The 22,943-nt window shown below is 38.9% G+C and overlaps 1 long non-coding RNA gene across 1 annotated transcript in view; it reads right to left on the bottom strand.

Moving 5' to 3' along the window:
- LOC124552724 overlaps positions 1-22,943 on the bottom strand; it is a 105,108-nt gene that overhangs the window by 58,952 nt on the left and 23,213 nt on the right. The gene's annotated exons all lie outside the window — the stretch shown is intronic.

Raw genomic sequence — 22,943 nt, 5'->3', positions numbered from 1 at the left:
ATTTGGATGAAGCTGCTCATGGAGCTGAAAGAGTTGAACTCAGGCTGTATATGTGTGGATGGATATGTGTGTGTGTGTGTGTGTGCGCGAGTGTATACCCGTCCTTTTTTCCCCCTAAGGTAAGTCTTTCCGCTCCCAGTATTGGAATGACTCCTTACCCTCTCCCTAAAACCCACATCCTTTCGTCTTTCCCTCTCCTTCCATCTTTCCTGATGAGGCAACAGTTTGTTGCGAAAGCTTGAATTTTGTGTGTATGTATGTGTCTGTTTGTGTTTCTATCGACCTGCCAGCGCTTTTGTATGGTAAGTCACATCATCTTTGTTTTTAAATATATTTTTCCCGTGTGGAATGTTTCCCTCTATTATATAAATATTTTAACAGCAACAGATATGTGATACATGCCAATAAAACATCAGCCAGTTTAAGAAAAATGATGAGGTACATCAGCATGAAACAAGAAACTTGTCAGCAGCTAAGAATAATTCAACATAGGACAAATTGTGATAAAAAATGTGTACGCAGGGATGTATCTATTCAACTGTCTTCCAGACAATATCAATAACATTAATGCTCTAAGTCAAAGAAATATTGCAGAAAAATTTGTTTTAGTCCACAAATTTATTTTCTGACTTTTGGAAGGTAAATATTAGAGTATGGTGCATACTCAAAAGAAAGAAATTAGATAATCTACAATGCTACTCAGTGCAAAGATGACACACTGAGTCCCATATGAGACTGCTGATATTCCAACCTGTACTTTCCATCGTTTTACACTGCAATCTGTTGCATATACACACTTAATTTCAAAAATTAAACTGTGGTAGTACTTCTGTGTTTTCCCCAGTGAAGGAACATTCAATAATAGACTTCTGTATTTCTATTTTTGATTTTCTACCCTCAATTTCAGTTCCTGTGTTATCCTTTAGGGTCTGGGCACTAACTTTGGGGTCACAGACAGCCTTTTCATACAGCCAGAATTTCTTTGAGCTCTGTGACAGATCTTTTCATAATAAAATCCTGCATAACTCTAATTTTTACATCAAACATGTTTTGAATTTCCCAGTACACAGACAGGTGATAATGGTATGTGTAAAGTCACATAAATGCTTTGTTTTGAAGTAGTAGACAAAAACAGCTGCTATATTGTACAGTAGAAGGAACATTAACTGTTTTCAAATTAGCATACATCAAGCAATCTAGAAGTAATTCCCATAAATACTAGAGTGAGTATATCAACACTAATAATCGATTGATTCATTCAGTCATCATGTTCCGCACATCCTGTCCACGAGGAGAATCTTCGGCAATGAGGCGATGAGGAACGTGTCGAGATAAATATTAATGCGAGATTAGTAAACTGTAGAAACTTAATCCGTATTCTGTACTGACAATAAACTGTAACTAGATGCATTAATGATATGCCATCAAAATTGGATTTTTTTTTAAATAAGAAAGCTGCTCCCTCCAAACTTTTACTGTATAGCTTAACATCTGCTGCATTACAATGGCATTTTTAAAAGAAAATATTTTTACATCTATAAATACTGTGACCTATTTGTAGTGTATGATTACTTGCTGCACAGCCTTCAACTAATGCTACTATTTGTCATACACCTAACATAACTTTTCAACCCCCATATCTAGATATTCACATAATTCACAGAAAGAGTGATTAATGACAATTTTTTAATTTTCCTTTTACGAAAGTTAGATGAGGGCTTAGCAAACATCTTATCACCAGAGTACATAACTCCATTCTGAATGCTAAATGAGGAGGCACAGATTACACAAAAATTATTTTTGTGTCTTGCATTTTGATTGTATCAAATCACAGTTTAGTTAAAACTGATTTTTATTATCAGCAAAAATGAACCAATACAGATTCAATGTGCCAACGGCCTTGCCGCAGTGTTACCACCGGTTCCCGTCAGACCACTGAAGTGGAGCGCTGTCGGGCTGGGCTAGCACTCGGATGGGTGACCACCGGTCTGCCAAGTGTTGTTGGCAAGACGGGTGCACTCAGCCCTTGTGAGGCAAACTGAAGAGCTACTCGATTGAGACGTAGTGGCCTCGGTCTCGTAAACTGACACACGGCCGGGAGAGCGGTGTGCTGACCACATGCCCCTCCAAACCCACATCCAGTGATGCCTGTGGGCTGAGGATAACACGGAAGCCGGTTGGTACCATTGAGCCTTCGTGGCCTGTTCGGGCAGAGTTAAGTTTCTTATTGTTTTATTTTTTTAAAAGGATTCAATCAATTGGAAAGTGAGTGTAGGAGTTCCAGGATCCCTAACGTGTGCAGTTACTGACTTAACGCCATATTCTTACTGCTGACAAACATTTTATTTACTTCAGATGTACTGCCATAAAAGAAGACAGCAGGGAGTGAAAATATACAAAACAAGCCAACAGTCTTGCCTTTAGGCCCACATAATGAGAGACACTTGTAAGGGCATTACACACCAAACTGAGCTTCTCAATTAATCTCTCTGTGTGTTGACTGCATTGTATCTTGTTATTCCAGATGGACCCCAAGGAACTTTACACATTGGGCTTCATTCAGTGTGTGACCATTAATGCCTATTTCTGGTGCTAAAAGGTCACTACCGCTAGTCTGAAACTGCGTAATATGATATTAAGACTTAAACTGTTGACTGTGAACTACTCGTAGGTGTGTCCTGCTAAAATCTGAGTTAAGGTCGAATTCGAACTCTCAATTAACACACTCGTGTTGTTGGCAAGTATTACACATTTCGGAGTGCCCTTTAAAGTCAGCGGAAGATCATTTATGTAAATTAAAAATGAGAGTGTCCCAGTACCACTCCTTATCTCATTTCACACGTTATGCCCTATTCTGAGGCTATTTTCACGCCCAAGAGATGGACTGTTAATGAGACCCTCTGCTTTCCATTAACAGAGTTAAGATTCCATCTGAGCAAGAGAAATTCCATTAATGCCACATTGGCAAGGTCACAGAATATACAAACAGGATACCCTTCCTGGTTTAACTTTACTAGAACTTCATTTGTGAGGTCCTGCATTGTTTTCTCTGTGGTGAATCCTTTATGGAAGCCAAGTTGAGAGCCACTTAGTTTGGCTCAGTTAAATGAGTCAATGTTCAATCATAAACCAATTTCCAAACACTTTTGAAAAGAGTAGAAGGAGTTATATATGTCTGTAACTAAATGAAGTTTGCTTATATCCAGTTTTGTACATGAGTGTTAGTACACCATATTTAAGTAAGTTGGAAAATATGCCCCAAGTCATTAACTGGTTACAAAGATAGCTCAAGAGTAATCCTAAAGATTCAGCACAAGATATTAATGTTCTGCAAGAAACACCATCATAGTGAGCAGAATTACTACTCTGTAGTGACCTGATGAAGTTTGTAATCTCCTTAGATGCTGTATTTTTTAAACTAATTTCTGTTGGTGGTGCACACAGTGTCCATACAAGTAAACCTAATGCATCTGAATTAAGTTGTTTATTACTGAGCTCAGTCTTTGCACTGACTGTGATGAATTAATCATCGATTTGGTTGCTTATGGCTTGAAAGTATAACCATTTCCGCCAGTCCTATTTTCTGGGATTTAAACTACATTAGGAGCACTAGTTTTGTTTGTTTCTTTTTTAATAATATTGAAAATGGTTTTTGGCTTGTCCTTGGAGTTTGTGGGTACAGAACACAAGTTTTGCTTTTTAATGACAAAGTCAAGGATTTGACAGTACTGGTGGCAACAGACTCAAATCTCAGCTCTTTCTCTAAATTATACAGAACTTTCTCTTCCTAGAATCAGATCCTTTCATCCCAGCAGTTATCAACCCCTTGTCCTCATTTCTGTTCAATTTTACCTCATTTGTTTTCAGGGAAAATAAGACTCAAAGTACTGTATGAATACATTTAAGAAATAGTTATATATTCTATCAACACCGTATGCCTTACAAATTTCTCTACAGTATTCTTCCTGTCATTTTTCTCTGAACGCCGTAATGGGGTCACTGTTTACAATTCTGCAATACAATACTTTCCTTGCTATGATCTGTGTCTGTCTGGCCAGTAAATTTTATTGTTCACATTTGACCATCATTGTCAGATAACCTAGTGGCAATTGGTTTTACAGCTAAATCACTGCATGCTGTTGGGCCTAAATAGCTGTTGCACTATGTCTTTCAGTCCTCGTAACAAATATAATTTATTGTCTGTATACTTTACAGAAGTAGCTTGCTGTGGCTATTCCTGGCTGTTAACGTGTAACTAGACTTCTTCCCACCCCTTAATGTTCTTTTCCGTAGCAAGAAATATAGGACATTGTGTGTGTGTGTGTGTGTGTGTGTGTGTTTTGAATTTGGACAATGTCTTTCATCAGAGCCAAGTAATGAAGACACACGCATATGCACACATTTATAGATAGCTGCATTGTCCTGGCCAAGAAACATTATTGTGGCACACATGCTCATAGACACAGCATTAGAAGCAAATTAAATATCTGCACAACTCAAACTAGAACAGCATCTGTATTACTATGCAACTAATCAAGAACCTGGAACCTGGTACCAGTTGCAGGTTGCCTAGCATCTTAAAGAGGCAACAAAAATTTTATTTTCAATATTTTGCATAAGTATTGACCGAATTTAAAAATTTAGAACACTGTCACAATCTACTCATCAAGAGATATAATCTTATGTTAAAAGTTTAACTCAGTAAGGCTTGTACAACAATCAAAAACTGTGTGCTAGTCTCGAGGCAGTGTAACAAGTGGCACACAGATGTCCAACTTTACTCATCCAGTATTTGAGGATGAGAGCACTAGGCAATTTCCGACAAACTTTACACGTAATTTCAAACCTTTCAAAACCTTTTTTCACTGATACTCCACAAAATGATGAAAGGAAAAATGTTTATTGCGTACTTCATTTTTGCTCTTCGTGCAGTAAAAATTCAGCATCACATATGACGTTTTAATTTATTACTTCATTACTACTAACTGTGTTCGCAACACACTTTGTAAAGAGTGTCGACATATATCACTGAATACACCTGTAAAGTAAAATTACATCACTGATTGCCACATTAGTTTACAAGATATGATAATTTAAACATTGAGATGTGTGAAAAACTTGCTTTCACTTAAAACAGAGTGCAAATTACCCAGACTATACTCATCCAATATTTTATAATGAGAGAACTTAGTGACTTCTGACAAATTTTAAGCATAATTTCAAACCTTTTCTGCATTTTTTTCCTTTTCCTCTCTTACATGCTTAATATCAAATATTTAACACATTAACTCATTTGTAAAGTAATCAGATATTTGAAACTGTTTTATACTCAGGAGTTTGTGTCCTTAAAGAATCAGGGGGGTTGCTTGGTTATATTAGAAAAGTGTTTTACACACAACAATTAAAACCATTGTCTGGCCAACTTAGCATTTAAAATAGCAGCAAAACAAAAATTCTTTATAAAGAAACAAATATAATTTCTGATGATATATTGCTTTTACTTAGTAAAATAATTTTTGAATTATAAAAGATAGCATTTGTAAACTGAAATTCAGACTGTCAAAAATTTCTACACATCATTATAATAAGTAAATTATGATTGCAATTTCTAAACTGACATTTGTACTGCTTGTATTTTCTCTCTCTGTCTCTGTTTGTATTGTCCAAGCTACAAAATGGATCAAAATGAACCATTCAATTATGATGATGGGTGCACTTTTAATAGGAAATTATTTTTACTTCTAGTGGCCCTCTTGTGGTTGTGAACTGCAGATTTCAGTAACTTTTCAATTTCGTTTATGTGCTTGTTTACTGTTAAACATTTCGGTTATATGGTGACAGACTACCTTTCCTCCTCCCATTATTCCACAGTTTCTTAGCCCTGTTTAAAAAATACTCATTTACAAACAGTACAGACAATAACTCAAGACTGCTCTACATCATTTTAGTCTCTTTGAGCCGCAAATAGCCCTGGCATCCATTTCCTGCCTGTGATTAAGTAAACAAGACTGTATTGTCCTTAAATGAAAATCTTTTGTATTTCTCAATGCAGTTTAGTGACATAAGATATAATAACACAGCCAAGCAGATCTAGAGTACTCATATACACTATTTCTTTTATACCAGTCACTACAAGATAGCTGCCAATTCATTAGGAAGCTCACAACAACCACAGAGCATAGAACGAAGTTGTGTTATATGAAATACAAAGATAAGTTAGTACAATAAGGGAAAAAAAATCAATGCCAAATAATGCATACGGTTATAATGTTTCTTTCCAGTGTCTGCATAACATATTTGTCTCTGCCATAGAAAAAGTTATTACATAAAGGCAAAAATTTGTTAAAATAAATATTTGCTTGGTGAGATTTAGACCATGATGAAGTAAATAATGGTGAGTGTATCTAGGCATAACATTGAAAAGTGATACAAAAGGGAACAAGCACATTAGGACATTAATGATGAAGGCAAATGGTCGACTTCAGTTTGGGAGAACTTTAGGGAAGTTTAGCTCGTCTACAAAGGAGACTGGGTATAGAACACTAGTATGATCCATTCACAAGTACTCTTCAAGTATTTGGATTTGACACCAGATAGAATTAAAAGAAGGCATCGAAGCAATTGGTCAACACATGAGTATTATGGAGATTCTTTGCTGAGTCAAATGGGAATCCCCGGAGAGAAGACGATATTCTTATCACAAAACAGTATTGAGAAAACTTAGAGAACCAAGATTTGCAGCTTACAGCAAAAGATTCCACTGCTCTCAGGGAAATGACTATACTCTGTTCATCATAAGCCTAAACTTCATGTAGACATTACACTACATATTCTTCCACATTTGCTGGAATCCGAACAGATTTCGTTTCACGTGGAGCTGGCCCGAGTACAGTCAAGTACGATAACGAGGATACGTTTTATCCTGTGCCTTCCGCATACGTCAACTCGGCAACGATACGGGGCAACAGCTTTTCTGGCGCATTTAACTTGGACACCAATGACCAGGCAAGTGATCCAACGACACTGCAGTGATGTGAACATTAGCAGTACAGACAAAAAAAAGACAAGCAGAGAACAACATAGCACTGAATGTCATTTAGTTTTTAGACAGAAGGAAATACTATATGGCAAAACTCAGGAGATACGCTTCTTAGGTGACTGAATAGAAAACATAACATGCTCTCGATCTTAGCTAACCCAGTACTGTAATTAAAAACAAGAGTGCTGAAAATTTCAGACTTTAACAAGGGTGCTTTTCCTGCACGAGCTATATGCGGCGTAATTAAATACTGAAGTCACTGAAGGTATTACTGTCACTCGTCTGGTAATCTCTGATCCCATATTGGACTCCAAGGAGCACATTATAGTACTGCTACACTGATAACGAGGCAATCGACAACAGAATCCTAAGCCACCAAAAAATCCACATTTCCTCCTCCTCTTTTATGATGGGCTGTTCTGCAATTCCCCACTGTTCAACAGTGACATCTCACAAAGCTTCGCGCATTAGTTATAGTACATTTGGCAGCTTAAATGTTGTTTTGTTTCTCATGACAAATTCCTTGATTTGGCTCCAGATCAATTCCGTTGGGTTCAGACTGCAGTGGTACAGTGACAACTGTAAAAATGTAGCATTTTTACAGTGCGTTTGACACCATGAAAATTATTGTTTCCCATGTTTCTATGACACGTTTCACTGTGGGGGCTCATTTGAGACGAAATCTGTCCTATAAAACAATGGGCACATTCAAGTAAAGAGTATTTGATTTTTAATTTTTCTTCAAAAAATTTAATTGTGTAATGTTTTCTTAAACCAAGCCTGGGAAGAAGATAACCTTCCAGCTGGACCAAAGCCTAGATAAAGTGGGAGGGTTAATCATTGGACTAACATTCAACACAGTAAAAAACCGGAGGGTTCCTATATCATAGTCCTGCATGAGATAAGATGGCCTGGGCAAGGCATGCGCAGAGAGAAAAACTATACAATCATACACAGAGGAAAAAATATGGTCGCCATATATTTGGGACATGATTTGCTGTACGTAATAAAATATTGGTCAATGTGATGACACTGGAACATGTCAGTGAAAGGATATGCTACAACAGAATCAAAGGTAAATACAGAAACATCTCATTAGCAAGTGCCCATGCCCCAATTGAGGACAAGGAGGAAGACATAAAAGACAAATTCTATGACACCTTAGACCAGATGCGCTCCCGATTATCACAGTATGACATCAGATTGTGCTGGAAGACATGTCAAAATAGGGCAAGAAGACCAATGGCAACCATATATATATATGCATGTTCATCTTGCACACTGAATCAAATGATAATAGTATGAGGCTCATCAACTACGCCACAGCTAGAAACGTGAAAATAGTCAGTACATCATTTCCCCACAGAGACATACATAAAGCAACAGGGACCTCATCAGATGGGATAACTAGGAACCGAATAGACCATGTGTTGATAGACAAAAAACATAAAACGACAGTAATAGGTGTTAGGACAATGAGAGGGGCTGAGACAGGATCGGATCATTCTCTTGTGCTAATAAAGATGAAACAATCATTACCAACACAACCAAGTAAGAGCAACAGTGGCAAAAGAACCCACAGAGTAAATTTGAGTAGGCTAAAAGAAGAGGTGGTGAATAAATAGTTTAAAATTAAGCTTATAAATAGACTCACAGAACTTGAGAATAAAGCAATAGGAAAGAAGATGAAGACATCAATACAAAATGGAACAAGATAACAACAGTTATAAAGGAGACAGCACAGGAACTATTAGAAGATAACAATAATAGCAATATCAAGTGCAAACCACAGTCAGTGAAACATTTAGAAAAGTAGTTCAGGCCAGGAAGACTTTCCGACAGGGAACGATAAGCAACAAAATATGAAAACCAAATAACACCCGTGACAGCCACGACAGAAATGGAGAGAACAATCAGGCGAGAGAAAAGATCATTCATAAATAAATAGAAAGAGAAGGCAGAGGGACTATGGCCACAATAATAGTAAACAGTTTTACAGAACAATGAGAAGCTATTGAAAGAAGTACAAAGCTAAACCTGTGATAATGAAGGATGAGAATGGAAAACTGATCATTACAAATGAAAGGAATCTAGAGAGCTGGCAGAGATACTTCAAAGAACTGCTGAAAAACTCCCAGTAGACACCTACATAAAAAAAAAAAGGGACAGAAAACAATCAGAACGTACAACCATTAGTCGAAGAACCAACTCTGAGAAAGGCGAAGGAGGCAATAAAAAGACTGAAAAATGGGAAAGCCCCAGGTATAGACATGACATCAGCAGAGCTCATCAAAGAAGATGGAGACAAGATACATGAATGGTTAGTCGAATTGATAGAATAGGTGTGGAGGAAACAAGTAATGCTGGAGGAATGGAAAACTGCTACTGTACGTCCCCTATACAAGAAGGGAGTCAAAATGTTGACACTGAACTACAGAGTGATGTCTCTACTACATATGTGCTATAAAACAACATCAAGAACAGGCTCAACCCATATACTGAAGAAATATTAGACACAGCATAAGAAGGGTTCAGAAAGGGGAAGTCAACAACTGGCCAAATATTCACACTAAAGCAAATACTAGATAAGAACTGGGAACACAATCAGGATATCTTCTGTATGTTTATACACTTCAACAAAGCATATGACAGCATAGTGAGAGAGGAGATGTGGAGGATAATGGCAGAGTATGGGATATTGGCCAAGCTGATAAAGCTAACTAAAATTTTTGTGATGGAATCAAAGTCTAGAGTGAAAGTACAGGGGGAGTTCTCAGAAGCATTTGAGGTAAAAGCAGGAGTGTGACAAGCAGATATTATATAACTAAAACTGTCAAATTTGGCACTCAACAACACACTAAGGAGAGTAATACAAGAATCTGCGGGAGTCACTGTAGGGGAAAAACAGTAAATGTTCTGGCTTTCAGGAATGATATTGCGTGATAGGAAAGAGAATAGAAGGCTTGGAGAAACTGGGAACTGTACTCAGGGGGGGAATCTCGGCACTTTTGAAAATAATAAAGTACTCAGAAAAATATAAAGCAGTTATGGCTGGATGGAGAAGCCGAAAGAATGAGACCACTAGGACAGCCGAGAATGAGATGGACGGATAATACCATGGGAGACTTGAAGATACTGCATCTGGGAAATGAAGTTACAACCGACAGGAAGCTGTGGAAGGCTGGAATAAGTGAGGCCACGGACCAGCTGTGGTTTGTGTGGCCAGTATAAGTAACCAATGTTTTCTTCACTTATACAATCTTTTATAAAATATCAATAATTAAGAATTTATATTTGCAATGAAAAACAGAATTATGCCTGCAATATGCAATTAGAAACCAGAAGATGTGCATTTTTAAAAATAATAATTAAGTATGAGTTAATTATCATATATTTGAATGATTAATGGAAAATCTCATATAAGATGTGAAACAAATACTAACAAAGAGGTAGAGGGGCTGGCCAGTACTTACCTCAGCTCAGTACAGCCGATAGATACACATAAAACAGAACTGAAAATTTACATTCCTAGCTTTCGGAACTTTGTTCCTTCATCAGGGAGGAGAGAGGGGAAAAAAGGGAAGAAGGGAAAGTGCATTCAGTTACTCACAACCAGGTTATGAAGCAACAGGGAAAGGTAAACAGGGAGGGTAGCAAGGATGGAGGCATGGTTGTCAGAGGGAAGCCAAAGATATTCTACTGTAAGTACTGTGCCAGCTTCAAACCAAAGAGGATGCATACAGAAGTAAAGAGGTATATAGTATAAAGATAAACACAACTATGTAGGATGAAAAGATGCGTGAATGGCTAAAGAGGAAATGGAAAGAGGAGAAGACTGAAGAGTGAATGGGAGTGAGGTGGTTTAACGTAGGTTCAGACCAGGGGGATGGCGGGATGAAAGGATGTGTTGGAGTGCAAGTTCCCATCTCCGCAGTTCAGAGGGACTGGTGTTGGGTGGGAGAAGCCAAATGGCACATACGGTGTAGCAGGTTCCTAGGTCCCTAGAATTATGCTGGAGGGCATGCTCCGCTACTGGGTATTGGGCATCTCCTAGGCGGACAGTTTGTCTGTGTCCGTTCATGCGCTCAGCCAGTTTAGTTGTTGTCATGCCGATGTAAAAGGCTGTGCAGTGCAGGCATGTCAGTTGATAAATGATATGTGTAGTTTCACACGTAGCCCTGCCTTGAATTGTGTATGTTTTACCAGTAGCGGGGCTGGAGTAGGTGGTTGTGGGGGGATGCATGAGGCAGGTTTTGCAGCGGGGTCGGTTACAGGGGTAGGAACCGCTGGGTAGAGAAGGTAGTCTGGGAATATTGTAGGGTTTAACAAGGATGTTCCGGAGGTTAGGGGGGCGACGAAAGGCAACTCTGGGTGGTGTGGGGAGAATTTTGTCAAGGGATGATCTCATTTCAGGGGTTGACTTGAGAAAGTCATATCCCTGGCGGAGTAATTTGTTGATGTTTTCGAGGCCAGGATAATATTGGGTGACAAGGGGGAAGAACATCCCGACAACCCCCGACATCACCCCAGTTGAATCCCGTGCCATTAAGGAACTGAAAATAGACCGCTCTATTGTCATCCTCCCGGCGGATAAAGGCTCCACAACTGTCGTACTTGACCGTGTGGAGTATGTGGCAGAAGGACTGCGTCAACTCTCTGACACCTCAACTTACAAAGCTGTTACCCAGGATCCCATTCCCTCCATCCAGACTGAGCTGCAAAAAATCCTAAAAATCCAAGGTCCCTCACAAGGCCTCACAACGGCTTCCATAGACTTACTCACTCCACCTGAGCCACGTACCCCTACCTTCTACCTATTACCCAAAATCCACAAAGAGAACCATCCTGGCCGTCCCATTGTAGCAGGCTTCAAATCCCCAACCGAACGTATCTCAGCTCCGGTAGACCAGCACCTACAACCTATCACCCGCAGACTCCCATCCTACATCAAAGACACAAACCACTTCCTAGAACGCCTCAAATCCATTCCCACTCCTCTCCCACCTGAAACCTTTCTTGTCACCATAGATGCTACATCCCTTTACACAAACATCCCACATACCCATGGTCTCTCTGCCCTCGAGCACTACCTCTCCCAACGCCCACCCGAAGATCTTCCAAAAACCTCATTCCTTATCACACTTACCAACTTCATCCTCACCCATAATTACTTCACTTTTGAAGGCCAGACCTACAAACAAATCAGGGGAGCGGCCATGGGAACCAGGATGGCTCCCTCCTATGCCAACCTCTTCATGGGCCGCATGGAGGAGGCTTTCCTGAAGACCCAACAGCTGCTTCCCCTGGCCTGGTATAGGTTTATAGATGACATCTTTGTGGTCTGGACTCATGGTGAAGAAACACTCGTTAATTTTCTCCATAACCTCAACTCCTTTTCGAATCTGAATTTCACCTGGTCCTTCTCCAAAACCCAAGCCACCTTCCTGGATGTTGACCGTCATCTTGTTGAAGCTCACATCCACACCTCTGTCCATATCAAACCCACAAACAAACAACAGTACCTTCACTTTGATAGCTGCCATCCTTTCCACATCAAACGCTCCCTTCCCTACAGCCTAGGTATTCGTGGCAAACGTATCTGCTCCAGTGACAAATCCCTCAACAATTACACCAATAACCTGAACAGTGCTTTCCTCTCCCGCAACTATCCTGCAGACCTTGTCCACAAACAGATTTCCCAAGCAATACATTCCTCCCCGTCCAACAACAATGTTCCTACCCCCAGACCACACAGAAGCATCCCCCTTGTCACCCAATATTATCCTGGCCTCAAAAACATCAACAAATTACTCCGCCAGGGATATGACTTTCTCAAGTCAACCCCTGAAATGAGATCATCCCTTGACAAAATTCTCCCCACACCACCCAGAGTTGCCTTTCATCGCCCCCCTAACCTCCGTAACATCCTTGTTAAACCCTACAATATTCCCAGACTACCTTCTCTACCCAGCGGTTCTTACCCCTGTAACCGACCCCGCTGCAAAACCTGCCCCATGCATCCCCCCACAACCACCTACTCCAGCCCCGCTACTGGTAAAACATACACAATTCAAGGCAGGGCTCCGTGTGAAACTACACATGTCATTTATCAACTGACATGCCTGCACTGCACAGCCTTTTACATCGGCATGACAACAACTAAACTGGCTGAGCGCACGAACGGACACAGACGAACTGTCCGCCTAGGAGATGCCCAATACCCAGTAGCGGAGCATGCCCTCCAGCATAATTCTAGGGACCTAGGAACCTGCTACACCGTATGTGCCATTTGGCTTCTCCCACCCAACACCAGTCCCTCTGAACTGCGGAGATGGGAACTTGCACTCCAACACATCCTTTCATCCCGCCATCCCCCTGGACTGAACCTACGTTAAACCACCTCACTCCCATTCACTCTTCAGTCTTCTCCTCTTTCCATTTCCTCTTTAGCCATTCACGCATCTTTTCATCCTACATAGTTGTGTTTATCTTTATACTATATACCTCTTTACTTCTGTATGCATCCTCTTTGGTTTGAAGCTGGCACAGTACTTACAGTAGAATATCTTTGGCTTCCCTCTGACAACCATGCCTCCATCCTTGCTACCCTCCCTGTTTACCTTTCCCTGTTGCTTCATAACCTGGTTGTGAGTAACTGAATGCACTTTCCCTTCTTCCCTTTTTTCCCCTCTCTCCTCCCTGATGAAGGAACAAAGTTCCGAAAGCTAGGAATGTAAATTTTCAGTTCTGTTTTATGTGTATCTATCGGCTGTACTGAGGTAAGTACTGGCCAGCCCCTCTATCTCTTTGTTAGTATTTATCATATATTTGATGAATTTCATGTTTAAATGATTTAGGTATGCAAACCAAACAAAAAAAATTATAGATCACAACAAAATTTGAACCGCCACCTCACAGCATACACAATTAACATTCTCCGATACTACCAATTATGTTATGCATGTAATTGGAATACATCCTCGTATTTATTACGTAACATTTCTCAAAAAATGTCAAAGCTGATTTTTCTCCGTAATCTTGTGAAAAATACTGAGAACAATTTGTTTCTCGCCATTAATGGTATTCTGCATGCGTGTTTCACTACAAAACAGGAAGCAGTGTCATCCATTTTCATAGTACTATTAACAGTGAGACAATCAGAGCACAAGTAGCATTTACAGAGACTGTGACTGTGCCCGATTTTTGCATAAAAATTATGTAGCTAAAGTATGAGTAAGAAAAACATTGATGGCTGTTGATACACCAGAATGTCAAGTTTCATTAACAGTGACGTAGTAATAAGATATCTAATACATAAGGTGGACCTACTTCCAAGAGTGGAGCTACGGCTGCTGACCCGTCAGCACATTTTGTGTTTGTTTACATCAGGTTTATTCTTACGATGAACAAAGTACAGTAATAGTAAGAGGGCTTCCAGAGTACGTATGTATGTGCAGACATACAGTGTACTGTACATTTTTTGACAAGAAGCTATTCCTTCCACGTGTAGTGTGTAGCCCTGAAATTTTTTTGCAACCCCAACCTTGATAGTCATTGTTAACACTACATCTTCATTGCTGGCCTGTTACTGACCACTACCTCACTTATGTAGGATGTCACTAAGAGAAGAGAGTGCGCATTCTGGCTTTTCTGCAGAGTCAGCTCTGCTGCAGTGCGCATAACACTGAAATGGCATGGCAACTGCAAACTTACTTCAAAGTTGAAGTATGCAGGACAGTACAATTCTTGTGAGCCTAACATATATAATCCACACAGATTCACTGTAAAATTCCTGCAGTATTTATTTGTTTTTATTTACTTATTTACTTAGTATCCTTGTATCTCATCATTATAAAAATGATATAGGATTTGTCACAAGGTACATTGTGTTACATAGAAAATAGGACATGAAAAGATTTACAATTACATGTCCATAAATAAAATATTATTACATATAACATGAAACCATACGCGTAACAACATTCATAATATGTTAAATTAGAATAATAGATGAATACAATTTAGTTTTCAATGAGCATTTTGGGTCATTACGATGAAAGAAATAAGCTACTGTGTATTGAATGCTGGTGATTTAAGTATTCCTTGACACTATAAAAACTCTTGCCAATTAACATTTTTTTAAGTTCTTTTATGAATATGTGGAATTTTGGTATAATTTTAATTTCATTTGGTAGTGCACTAAACAAGATTATTGGCTGATAAAGAACACTTTTGTGATACAGAGCTTTTGTGTGACTTTCTCTATGAAAGTTGTCTCTATTTCTCATTTTGTAGTTATGAACTTGACTATTTAACAAAGAATGTTCCTGGTGTGCCTTCACAAAACATACACTTTCATAAATATAGATACATGGTATAGTCATGATTTGTAGTTCCTTGAAAACTTTTTTACATGATTCTCTGTGTGTCATACCTCTGATTATCCTTATTGCCCTCTTTTGAAGCACAAACGAGTTTTTGGCCAAACTGGTATTCCCCCAAAATATGATACCATATCTTAGTGTGCTATGTATGAGTGCAAAGTATGAACATAACACTGCATCAACAGTACAGGAATTTTTTAGTATTCTAAGAACATAACAATACTGACTTGATTTTTTGTTTAACATTTCTGTGCGCTTCTCCCACATTAAATATTCATCTAGCCATAATCCTAAAAACATAAGGGGGGGGGGGGGTTTGCTCTATGTTACACTGCCCAAGTTTTACAGTTAGGTCAGATTTTACCTTGTTTGTTATATGTCTGAAGTTCATCTAAACTGTTTTTTTGTCATTAACAATTAATTTGTTGTTTGTAAACAACATGTTCGCTTCTTCTGTGGCTACTGCGTAAGTCAATTTCATTCGTAGCTTTGACAAATAGGCTGGTGTCGTCAGAAAACAATACTGCATCTGCTGCTGATAAATGTCTTGGCAAATCATTTATAAATATTAAGAACAGCAATGGTCCCAGTACAGAGCCCTGCAGCACACCGTACCCCTACTCTCTGGTATGCCAACAAGTAGACTTTACCCGCATGCTGTATCTCTACTTTCTGATACCTATTAGAAAGGATTTGAACCAATCGTGTGCTACTCCACGAACCCCGTAGCAGTATAGTTTCCTTAGCAGTAAATTATGGTCAATGACATCAAAAGCCTTAGACAGGTCCATAAACAGGCCACAGTTTAATTCATTTTTGTCTACAGAATTTATGATCAGTTTTAAAAAGTTGTAAATTGCTGTGTCAGTTGACATATTTTTCCTAAAACCGTTTTGCCCTTTAACTAGAATTTGATTTTTATTAAGAAAATGAGACAGTCTTTCATGCATTAGCCTTTCAATTACTTTTGAAAATCCAGATAACAATGATATAGGCTGGTAATTGATAACATCAGACTGGTCACACTTCTTGATTTTATTTTTTAACTGATTTAAGGCATTTTGACCTCTAATGCAGTAACAGGGTATAGAAACACGGTTTTATCATTCATTGGTAGTTGCGCTCTGGAGTTGAAATCACACCTTCCTTGAATTAGTTTTGTTGTGATATTTGTGTAATGTGTGTTGAATATGTGGAGCAAAATGCAATGTCACGTTCAGCTATAGTGAAATGGTGCCAACAATTTGACAGAAGCCACATCGACGTGGGTGACACTAATTGGAAGGTTATTGCACAGTAAATTGTCATATTTTAGGCAAGCCAGAAGAACATCTGTGGGAAAGAGACTTTCCAGTGATGAGGACATTCAAACAGCTGTTCTCAAATAGCTCTGTAACCGAGGAGTGGATTTCTATTGTCAAGGAACTGCATGGTGGGTAGAACGGGCTGACCTTTGCTTACAAACACGGAGCTGAAAAATAAAGTCATGGTGTGTCACTTTGAAATGTGGTGCAGCATTCAATAAAAGATGTTTAAACTGCCATATAATGTGTACCTGACTTTTCTCTAGGAATTAAGTTCATCTTAGTCTTTACCTTACACATTCACTCAGCAAAACTTTACTCCATATGCAAAATTTGCTTTAACAAATTCAAAACTGGTCAAGTGGATTTCATAAATGCATATCTGGTTGTATTGTTGCATCAAGGTGTATAATACTTAATATATAATAACTGGTGTTTTAGCTATGCCACAGCAACCTTCCTGAGGGCAAAGACTGATTTAGCTAGGGCTGGGTAATTAAAAGTACTGTGCTTACATTGCCGTTGCAGGACCACTGACTTCAATTTTCTAAGTTTTAATTGGCCTCACAATACCAGAGGTCAGGGGCAAACCAGAGCTTCTACAGTTTACTATTGTTGGTAGTGCTTTGTACAAAAATGACTAATGAGGAGGTACTGCTCTTAGCTGTGGAAAAAAAATGATAGCAGCTCATGTAAATGTTGAGTTTAACTACTGTCAAATAATTACATTTAACATGCATATCGGGACTGCTAACGACTGGGATGTCGGAAGCCCGTAACTGTCCTCTTTGCCGATGTTGCTAAGCCACTTCTGTTGCTAAGCTGCTTCAAGATTTCAGTTTTTTTTTCTCTAATTTTGTCTGTGCCTTTGTGTGTCTACAACTATCACACGAGTCAAGCATTTTGGAGTCTTACAGGCTTCCTGCAATTGTGGTGGTGTTCTGCTAGTTCTAATCTGTTGTGCTGCCCCAGCTGAAAGTACTCACATTCTGCTATCCACGTACTAAGAGGCCTTCCAGGTCCCCCACATTAGCACCACTCGACTCACGCCGTATCTCGTGAGGGCGTGCAGTGTCGAGAGATTTTATACGATCACTGCTGACACGATGTCGGGTAACGGAGACGACAGCTGCGTACGCTGCAGCAACTCCAGAACCTCCGTACGATGCCTCCGCAGTGTAGCACCTCACCTACGTGTTTGCCGATGCCTTCCCCACGTAACGTAAGTGCGACACTGGGAGCTGGTCATCTATTTCATTCCTCTGATTCACTTACTGTCGGAAATTGTAGATCTTATTATTTTGCAAGAGTGGCCACAGTATTCGGAACTTGGTGGGATGCAGTGAGGATGTAGCATCAGCTCTCGACACTACAGTCATATACGATATAGGATACGAGTGCGGTGCTGGCTAAACAGAATACACGAGTTACCTGCTCGCCCCTGGAGACCGGAACACGACATCCGCCAGGATCGGCACGACAGATCGGTAATAGCCCGACACGGTTTCAATTGTCGGCAGCCTGTAAACTTCCACAAAACGTGATCACTTGCGAGACAGCTGACGACAGTCACGTGATGAGAGACATCAATAGAAATGCAATATACTGAAGTACCACCCCACTTAGATTAGTCTATACTTTAAAGAAGGTTGCTGCAACACACCCCAGGGTGTCAGTTATTTTAGTATTTCAAGCATTTTATACAATGGTGCAGAAGAATTTTGATGGAATTGACACAGACTGCAGAAGTATACCTATTTATGTTTGAACAAAATTTATGACATTTCATGAGAAATCTCCAAATTTAATTCGACTCCTAGTATAACTAATTCAAAGCTTATAAAGAACAGAAAGAATGACAAGGCAACCCTACGTAAAGAGCCGAGGAATAAACGTGAAATCGGTATATATTCTGACAGTCGTGGCAGAGGAATCGCAAACATTTTACGAAATGATCACAGTGTAAACGCCACCAGTTTCATCAAACCGGGAGCTCCTATGTGTGAAGTTGTTAAGAATTTCGCCAATAAAGATTGGTGTACGGTAGTAATAGCAGGGGTTAACAATGTGTACAAAAATGAACTCAAAGAAGCCACTAGATGCTTAATGAAAACACCGAAATCACTGGACGAGCAAACAATGATTGTTGTGGGAATTCCACACAGGCATTACCTTCCCGATTTCTCCTGTGTGAACAAAGAGATCCAGAAAGCCAACAGATTGTATTACAATCATTACATGCCTTTCACAATGCATTATTTCTCCCTACAGGGGACATGGGGCGTGAATTCTTTACCAGACATGGCATGCACTTCAATAGGAGGGGAAAATCATTTCTCAGTAAAAAAAAAAAAACTGTGGAAATTTTGAGAAGTTCTCATTGCACACCTGATTTAACAACCTTCCCTCTACCCCAGACAGGAGTAACAGTTTCACAGAACGCTAATCGTAGTCGATCAAAGTGCAGTGAAGCATCCCAAACCACAGGAACAGCATCAGAAGATTGCTCCCACACTGACAGTAGGCCTACACAATCAGTGTCAACACTAGATACCTCTCAAGGAAGATACCCAAGTAAAAGTTATGCTAGCACCGTGAATACAGGCGCAGAAGTCCCAGCTTCTGCTATAAATACAAAAGAAACAACACCAGCAGCAGTGTCCATCGAGCAGGGCAGAAGGAAAAGAGTACCGCCTTCCCACCTGAATGATTTTTTAGTAGAAAACAGAGCAAAGAAGAAGAACACAAGACAAACAGGGTCAGGACTTCATTTTAGGTGACTGGTTCATCAGAAATGACTAAAAGCAGTAGCTGCAGTAAGCAAATTAAATCCATCCTTCTGCCATTTCATATAATGTATCATAATGTTCAGTCTCTGACTAACAAATTGCAAGAACTAGAAATAATATTTGTTCTGACCTAAATGCTGATGTTATCTGCATAACAGAACATTGGCTAGAATAACCGCAAATAGAAACACTAAAGATCCCTGGTTTTTCCGTAGTCAGTTCATTTTTCAGGTGTTATTATAAACATGGAGGGATAGCTATCTTTGCAAAGCAGAATTTAAGGTATAGAGCAATCCAAACAGATCCTGAACTGAATAAAGAAGAAGTCTTTGACGGCTATTGAGCTTACTGACATTTAGCTAGCCTAGTTATTATAACTATATACAGATCCCCTGATGCTGACATAGAGGAATTCCTGTGTAAATTTGAAATGATGTTAAATATTGTAGAACCAAAGAAAAAGAAAATCATCTGTGGAGACTTCAACGTAGACTTTTTGAAACCCTCAAACTACAAAGATGAATTACTATATATGATAAAGAGTTTCAACAAGAATCACTAGGCATGGTAAAATTTGGTCTGGTGCAGACCAAATTTTTACTCAAGAAACCTTTTCTCCACACAGTAGTGAGGCAGTTAAGATGGGATACAGTGATCATGAGACTGTGTTGTTATCACTGGAATTATGTTCAGAGAAAATATCTCCCATTAAAATAACTGAGTGCAGAGATTTCAGTGATGGCAATATAGCAAACTTTTGCAACATATTAAACCGAGAAACATGGGATGAAATGTTCAATAAAACAGATGTAAATAGAATGTTTGATAACTTTCATGGATCATATACTATTTTGTACTATTTTGACATAGTCTTCCCACTAAAACAACATAAATTAAAACCAACCAGAAACAAAAGCTGGATTACTAAGGGCATAAAAATCTCAGTGCAAGGAAAAGATTTCTACATTCGTATATAACCAAATAATATATCTATCTAAAAACAAAGATGATGTGACTTACCAAATGAAAGTGCTGGCAGGTCGACAGACACACAAACAAACACAAACATACACACAAAATTCAAGCTTTCACAACAAACTGTTGCCTCATCAGGAAAGAGGGAAGGAGAGGGAAAGACGAAAGGATGTGGGTTTTAGGGAGAGGGTAAGGAGTCATTCCAATCCCGGGAGCGGAAAGACTTACCTTAGGGGGAAAAGAGGACGGGTATACACTCGCACACACACACATATCCATCCACACATATACAGACACAAGCAGACATATTTCGTCTTTCGTCTTTCCCTCTCCTTCCCTCTTTCCTGATGAGGCAACAGCTTGTTGCGAAAGCTTGAATTTTGTGTGTATGTTTGTGTTTGTTTGTGTGTCTGTCGACCTGCCAGCACTTTCATTTGGTAAGTCACATCATCTTTGTTTTTAGATATATATTTCCTACATGGAATGTTTCCCTCTATTATAACCAAAATAATATATCATTAGAAATGCAAAATTATATCAAAGAATACAGTAAGATCTACCACAAAGTTATTAAAGAGGCAAAGAGAAGGGGAAACGATGAATATATCCACAAATCAAAAATCAAAAGACGGGCCGCACGGAACATCATCAGATCTGAAACACACACAAAAGCAGTGGCAAAAAATATTAACTTAAAGCTGGAAAACAAACAAGTATCTGATGCTACCTCTGTAGCTAATATCTTCAATGAGTACTTTGGCAAATCTGTAAATGATCTTGTCCAAAGCAACTTTCAGAATACTACATTGAGAACTGTAAACCTCCCATGGCGTCTATGTTCCTCAAGCAGGTCACACAGAGTGAGCTCATACTGGCAATGAGCTCATTAAAGAAACTTTCATGTAGTTTTGATGAGATTCCAGATTGTATTATAAACCACAGAAGACATCATATTGTAGCACCTCTGAAGCATATTGTTAATCACTCCTTTTCCACAGGTACCTTTCCAAATCTTCTAAAGATTGCAAAAGTAACCCCCTTGCACAAAAAGGGAGCCACAGACAATATTAACAATTACAGACCTGTAGCAAAGCATAGTGGCTCCTCAAAGATCTTTGAGAAGCTCTTTTATAATAGGTTGCTAGAATTTGTTAACAAAAACTCATTGCTGTCAAATCATCAGCATGGCTTCAGGCACTCTAGATCCACAACCACAGTAGTCTATGAATATTTGCACTCCATTCTAAAAGCTGTAGATGAAAAGGAATGGCAACTGGAATATTCTTGGACCTATAAAAAACATTTGACATTTTAGATCATGGTATCCTACTACATAAGTTGTAAAGAAAGGGAATTAGAGGTATTCCAAATGAATGGATTAGATCATATCTTACTAGCCGGCAACAAAAAGTTGTTCTCAAACAAGACACAATAACTGAAAACATTTCAAGAAGAACAACAAACACATCAGGAAAAACTACCATCAAATATGGTTCTATCCTCTTTCATTTGAATGACACTGTCCATGCCAAACAGAAAACTTTATTTGCAGATGATACCAGTATTTTGATTACAGGGTCAGACCAAAAAGAGCTTCAATTAACTACAGATGCATCATTGCTGGAACTAACACACTGGTTTGAAAAAAATAAACTTATAATTAACACTGGGATTACGGTGGCCATATATCCCACTATAAACAACAAAATGAACACGCATTGAAAATAAACAACAAAATTGTAAAACTAGTTGATGATGTTAAGTTCCTAGGAATATATCTGCAGAGTGATCTCAAGTGGAATACACACATTAAAGCTCTTACAACCAAGCTACCATAAATCTGTTACATGCTACGGATACTAAGCACAAGTTGTAATAGAGAAATAGTAATACAGGCATATCATGCACATTTCCAGTCAGCAATCCGACATGGAATATTCTGGGGGAATGCACCCTGTAGTCAATCTGTTTTCAAAAGCCAGAAACAAGCTATCAGAATCATCTCCAACATAAAGAGACAAGGTTCATGTTGCTCTCTTTTTCTATGCCTATATATATTTGAAAAAATAGTCTTTGTAAGAGAATATTTAAGAACCTCCAATGCCTATCAGCTGAACAGCTCTGTGCACAATTACACAACAAGAAATGGCAAAACCATTCATGTCTCATATGCCAGAACATCAGCCTACCAGAAGAGTGTCCTTCATAGAGGCACACAATTGTATAACCACCTTCCTAACAACATAAGGTTGGTAAAGCAAGACAGATTGTTCAAAAAAAAAGCTGAAGTCACAGTTTCTACTCTGTAAATGAATACCTCTCAGAATGAAACAGAATTTTATAAAGTTAAATTAATAAACAGTTTATGGCAATTATTCGATTATTAAAGTGAACTAGATGTACCTGTGATTATTAATGAAGATATTTGCACTCCACAGCATTGTAGATATAT

The sequence above is a fragment of the Schistocerca americana genome, chromosome 10 (assembly GCF_021461395.2).
Source record: "Schistocerca americana isolate TAMUIC-IGC-003095 chromosome 10, iqSchAmer2.1, whole genome shotgun sequence".
Lineage (NCBI taxonomy): Eukaryota > Metazoa > Arthropoda > Insecta > Orthoptera > Acrididae > Schistocerca > Schistocerca americana.
This window is presented reverse-complemented; position numbering and strand designations above follow the sequence as displayed.